The sequence below is a fragment of the Vicia villosa genome, linkage group LG2 (genome assembly GCF_029867415.1).
Source record: "Vicia villosa cultivar HV-30 ecotype Madison, WI linkage group LG2, Vvil1.0, whole genome shotgun sequence".
NCBI classification, from domain to species: domain Eukaryota; kingdom Viridiplantae; phylum Streptophyta; class Magnoliopsida; order Fabales; family Fabaceae; genus Vicia; species Vicia villosa.
Window position 1 is genome coordinate 155,206,708 of NC_081181.1, and position 5,854 is coordinate 155,212,561.

Genomic DNA, 5,854 nt, shown 5'->3' on the forward strand with positions numbered 1-5,854 from the left:
GATTCTTCTACAATCAATGTTTCAATTATTGTATATTCTGTAGCTTTTAGAGCATTCAGAATAGCCAAGAACGAAACACCATTGCTTTAGAAACAAACTTAAACAGATGGTTCCAGATCTAATAAACTTGCTCTTCTGATCTCCTTCACACTTAACTTCTTCAGCAGATTTAAGTATCAGGACTTGGAAAACAGTCCTTCTTCTCTTCAAGTGTTGAGAACATCTTGAGTCCAGGTGACGTGACATGTTGTATGTTATCTTCTTTGTCACCAAGAGAATCTGCAAAAGAAATAATCTTTTTCTTTGGTACCCACATCTTCATGGGTCCTTTCTTGTTAGTTCTCTTCAAGTTCTGGTGGAACTTGGGTTAAGCAAAATATTTAACAGGAGGAACAGAATGATACTTCTTATTCTGAGTTTCATGATATCTCCTAGGTTGTGTCACATGCTTTTTGGTGTGTGTAATGCGAAAGCTTTGTGCATGTGATGTGTGCCTAATATCATGGGAGTGGCCATACTTGAACTCATCATACAATGGCTTGTATGTGATTTTCATCTCATCAACAGGTTCAAGTTTGTATGGGGTTTCACCCTCATAACCAATGCCTACTCTATTATTTCCAGACACAGCATATATCATAGAAGCAAGTTGACTTCTGCCTATGCTTCTTGATAAAAAATTTCTGAAGCTCAAGTCATATTCTTTCAGAATATGATTCATGCTAGGAATGGCCTTTTCTGTTTCAGAAGGAGATCCACTGTTTTTGGATAAATTTAAAACTTTTTCCTTCAGTTCAGAATTTTCCAATTCCAGCTTCTTAGTTTCAAATTCAAATTGCTTTTTCAGCTTTTTGTATTTGAGACTAATCTGAGACTTGAGTTCCAGAAGTTCAGTTAGACCGGAAACTAACTCATCTCTAGTAAGTTCAGAAAATACCTCTTCAGAATCTGATTCTGATGTAGATTCTGATCCGTCATCTTCTGTCGCCATCAGCGCACAGTTGGCCTGCTCATCTTCAGAGTCTGAATCAACTTCTGACTCATCCCAGGTTGCCATAAGACCTTTCTTCTTATGAAACTTCTTTTTGGGATTTTCCTTCTGAAGTTTCGGACACTCATTCTTGTAATGTTCAGGCTCATTGCACTCATAGCAGACAGCCTTCTTCTTGTCAGATCTTCTGTCATCAGAAGATTCTCCACGTTCAAATTTCTTTGAACTTCTGACGCCTCTGAACTTCCTATGCTTGTTCTTCCAGAGTTGATTTAGCCTTCTGGAGATCAAGGACAGTTCATCTTCTTCTTCAGATTCTGATTCTTCAGGATCTTCTTCTCTAGCCTGAAAAACGTTAGTGCATTTTTTGATATTTGATTTTAATGCAATAGACTTACCTTTCTTCTGAGGCTCATTTGCGTCCAGCTCAATTTCATGGCTTCTCAAGGCACTGATAAGCTCTTCCAAAGAGACTTCATTCAGATTCTTTGCAATCTTGAATGCAGTCACCATTGGGCCCCATCTTCTGGGCAAACTTCTGATGATCTTCTTTACATGATCAGCCTTGGTGTAGCCTTTGTCAAGAACTCTCAATCCAGCAGTCAAAGTTTGAAATCTTGAAAACATCTTTTCAATGTCTTCATCATCCTCCATCTTGAAGGCTTCATACTTCTGGATTAATGCAAGAGCTTTGGTCTCCTTGACTTGAGCATTTCCTTCATGAGTCATTTTCAAGGACTCGTATATGTCATATGCCGTTTCCCTGTTAGATATCTTCTCATACTCAGCATGAGAGATAGCATTCAGCAAAACAGTTCTGCATTTATAATGATTCCTGAAAAGCTTTTTCTGATCATCATTCATTTCTTGCCTTGTCAGCTTTACGCCTCTGGCATTTACTGGATGTTTGTAACCATCCATCAGAAGATCCCATAGATCACCATCTAGACCAAGAAAGTAACTTTCCAGTTTATCTTTCCAGTATTCAAAGTTTTCACCATCAAATACTGGTGGTCTAGTATAACCATTGTTTCCATTGTGTTGCTCAACAGAGCCAGATGTAGATGGAGTTGGATTTGCTTGAGATTCACCAGCCATCTTTTAATGAAGCGTTTTTCTCTTCCTGAATCTTTTCTAAACACGGTTAAGTGCTTGCACCTTAGAACCGGCGCTCTGATGCCAATTGAAGGATAGAAAAACACTTAGAAAGGGGGGGGGGGGGGGTTTGAATAAGTGTAGCTTTAAAAACTTGACAGATAAAAAATAAATTGCACAGTTATTTTTATCCTGGTTCGTTGTTAACTAAACTACTCCAGTCCACCCCCGCAGAGATGATTTACCTCAACTGAGGATTTAATCCACTAATCGCACGGATTACAATGGTTTTCCACTTAGTCCGCAACTAAGTCTTCTAGAGTATCCTGATCACAACCTGATCACTCCAGGAACAACTGCTTAAACACAAGCTAAGACTTTCTTAGAGTATCCTGACCACCACGTGATCACTCTAATTACAACTGCTTAGACACAAGCTAAGACTTCCTAGAGTATTCTGATCAACACGATCACTCTAGTTACTTACAACTTAATGTAATCTTTCTAAGAGTATTACAAATGCTTCTTAAAAGCGATAATCACAAACTGTGATATTTCTCTTAACGTTTAAGCTTAATCTCACTAATATATTACAACAGCAATGTAGTGAGCTTTGATGAAGATGAAGATTCTGAGTTTTGATTTGAACAGAGTTTCAGCAAGTTGATAGGCGTTGTTTTGGTGTAGAATCGTTAACCTTGCTTCTCATCAGAACTTCATATATATAGGCGTTTGAGAAGATGACCGTTGAGTGCATTTAATGCTTTGCGTGTTCCGTACAGCATCGCATTTAATGTTATACGCTTTTGTCAACTACCTCGAGCCTTGTTCACGCTGTGTCTACTGACGTTGCCTTTAATAGCTTCTAACGTTCCTTTTGTCAGTCAGCGTAGCCTGCCACTTGTACTTTCTTCTGATCTGATGTTTGTGAATACAACGTTTGAATATCATCAGAGTCAAACAGCTTGGTGCATAGCATCTTCTGATCTTCTGACCTTGAAGTGCTTCTGAGCGTGATACCATCAGAACTTCAGTGCTTCTGATCTCATGTTCTTCTGATGCTTCCATAGATCCATGTTCTGATTCTGCTTCGACCATCTTCTGATGTCTTGCCAGACCATGTTCTGATGTTGCATGCTGAACCATTTGAGACAAAGCTTCTGAGCGCTGAATTATGCATACTCTTTATATATTTCCTGAAAAGGAAATTGCATTGGATTAGAGTACCATATTATCTTAAGCAAAATTCATATTATTGTTATCATCAAAACTAAGATAATTGATCAGAACAAATCTTGTTCTAACAAAGGAGTTATGTTAGTGCAGTAGGATACTTGTAACTGTTAGCTTGAATCAAGTAAAAAAGTTAGTGTGAGATTATTAGCAGAATTCCTTGACTCATGTACTTGTTTTTCTGACTTGGTAACTGAACCTTGAATTGTATGCAATTGCATGATGAGATTGTGAAGCCTTGATTTTGATGAGTTTTTCTGTTGAACTAATGTGCGCAGGTTTGGCTTTGTGGAGGTTTGCAGGGACTGATTCTAACTGTTTCTTTTTTTGGTTGGATTTGTAGTATTTTTGTGTGAATATGAATGTGGTGATTTCGGTTTGTTTTCGTTTTGTGCAGGTTTGGTTTCCTGATGGGTTAGTGAAACTGTGAATGTAAAGCTGTTAGGAGTTCCAGTTTATGTTTATTGCTTGGTTTTGATGCATAGGTGGTTGTTAGGTGATTTTGGATAGTGTAGAAGGCTTGAAGTTAATATTAGTTTTGTTCACTGGTTTATGCAGGTGTGTAAAGGGTATTTTTCTTTTGGTGATCTACTGGCTGGATTGGCGTTTCATGGAGATACATTTAGAGTTTAGAAACAAAGATGGTGCCTTTAGAATAAATAGGTGAAAAAGAATTGGAAGGAATTGGAATACAAAAATAGAATTGCATTGAGAATAGGTCACATGAAGTCAAACGGGGATTGGTCAAAGTCGGTCAACGGTTTGACTTGGTCAACAATTGTCCAGAAGTCAAAGTTGGCTTTTTTGTAATTTTCTCGACTTCGTTTTGTAGATAGTAGTGGACTCTTGCTCTTTGTAATGAAATCTGGTCTTATTTTGAATAATGGAATGTTGAATTTTTTCAAGTAAATTTGAACTCTATTCTTTTATCTCCAATGCCTTTATTTGAATTTCCAATCTTTCTTCAATATTTGCACTCAATCTTCAATAGCGGTCACGCCATGACTCAAATTGGTCCCTATTCCCAACCATAGCGTCATGAATGTCGTTTGGTGAAGTACATATGAATCCCACTAACCTTGATGTGAGATAACAACATGAAATTGACTGGTCACTGTCATACCCCAAAATTTGCCCTCTTATAATTGTCGATGTCATCTTTTCGAATAATTGATATGGTGCAGTCGGTAAGAATTTGAGGATAAGAGTATGCGATCGAGAGATCCCGGGTTCGAACCCCACTTCTAACTTTTCTTTTTTTTATAATGTTTGTTTCTAACCTTTTTTCATTTATTTAAAGAAAAATCACAAAAAAAAATATGGTTCCTTATATTTTTATTTTTTAAGTTTTATATTAATATTAGTTCTAGTTGTATTTATTTGTAAATTTATTAGATTTATAATTTTATTAGATTTAAAATAGGGAAAATATAATAGATCCAAGCCCATTCCTTACCCTAATTTTTATTATAAATACACAACTAACAACCCTATTTTGGGAGGCCAACTCCATTCACCACTAACCCTGATTCCACACTCTTGTCCGTACAGACCCAATTCCATTCGTATTTACCAAACTATCACACGTACAACTTTCCTCTGAACACAATTTCATTACACAAAAAAAAACTCTCCTCACTTTGTAACAGTTCTGCTTATAGTCAACACAACCCATTAACCATGTAAACCGTCCTCCTCAAATCACCATCATCCACCTTTTTCGAACCGAGTTTCCTCTAACCCTTCTCACAAACCAATCATTCACAAAAAATCTGTACTCTCCATCTCACTTACTCGTATAGTATACATTATAATTCACCAACCAACCTGCAAATAATTCGGCCAACAATGACACTAACTTGTCATACCCTCAAAACAAATTCCATATCATACTCATAAAGCTTGTTAGAACAATCTTTTGAAAAGAAGATTTATACAAATTCTGATAACATTAACACAATTGGTATAAGATTTTTATTGCAGGGATATTCAAAAAAGGGAAAATTCAAGATGATATTAGTATCACTGTTTTTGTTTATTTGTTATAAAACTTGGTTTTGCAGAAACAGAAGACGTAAACGAAGCGATCCGCTGCTCCGCCGTACACAAACTCCAACGCCGTACATCCACCGCGAAACAAAGCGTCTACCGCAAGCACTCAGCCACGCCGCCCAGTTTCTCAACCGACTCAGCCGTGGCTTGCCGCCGCCGATCTTCAATCGGTACTCCCCTTCGAGGGTCTCTCCGGTAGCCTCCTCCCCGCAGCGCCGACGCCGGAACCGCGAGTTTTTTTCTTTTTCGTTTCCACCATTGTTTTTCTGTTTAACCTCATGTTGTCGCAGCTTTTGTGGTGGTGATTGAAAGAGATGAATTTTGGGCGGATTGAAAGAACGTGAAAGATGAAGGTTGGAGTTTGTTTTACAGAAAAGGGGATAATGATTTTAAGAGAGCGTGAAAGAAGAAGATGAGGATGCAGTTCCCCTCCCCTTCCACGATTGGCCAATATAAGTGCCATGGGGCCCACGCGCAGATTTC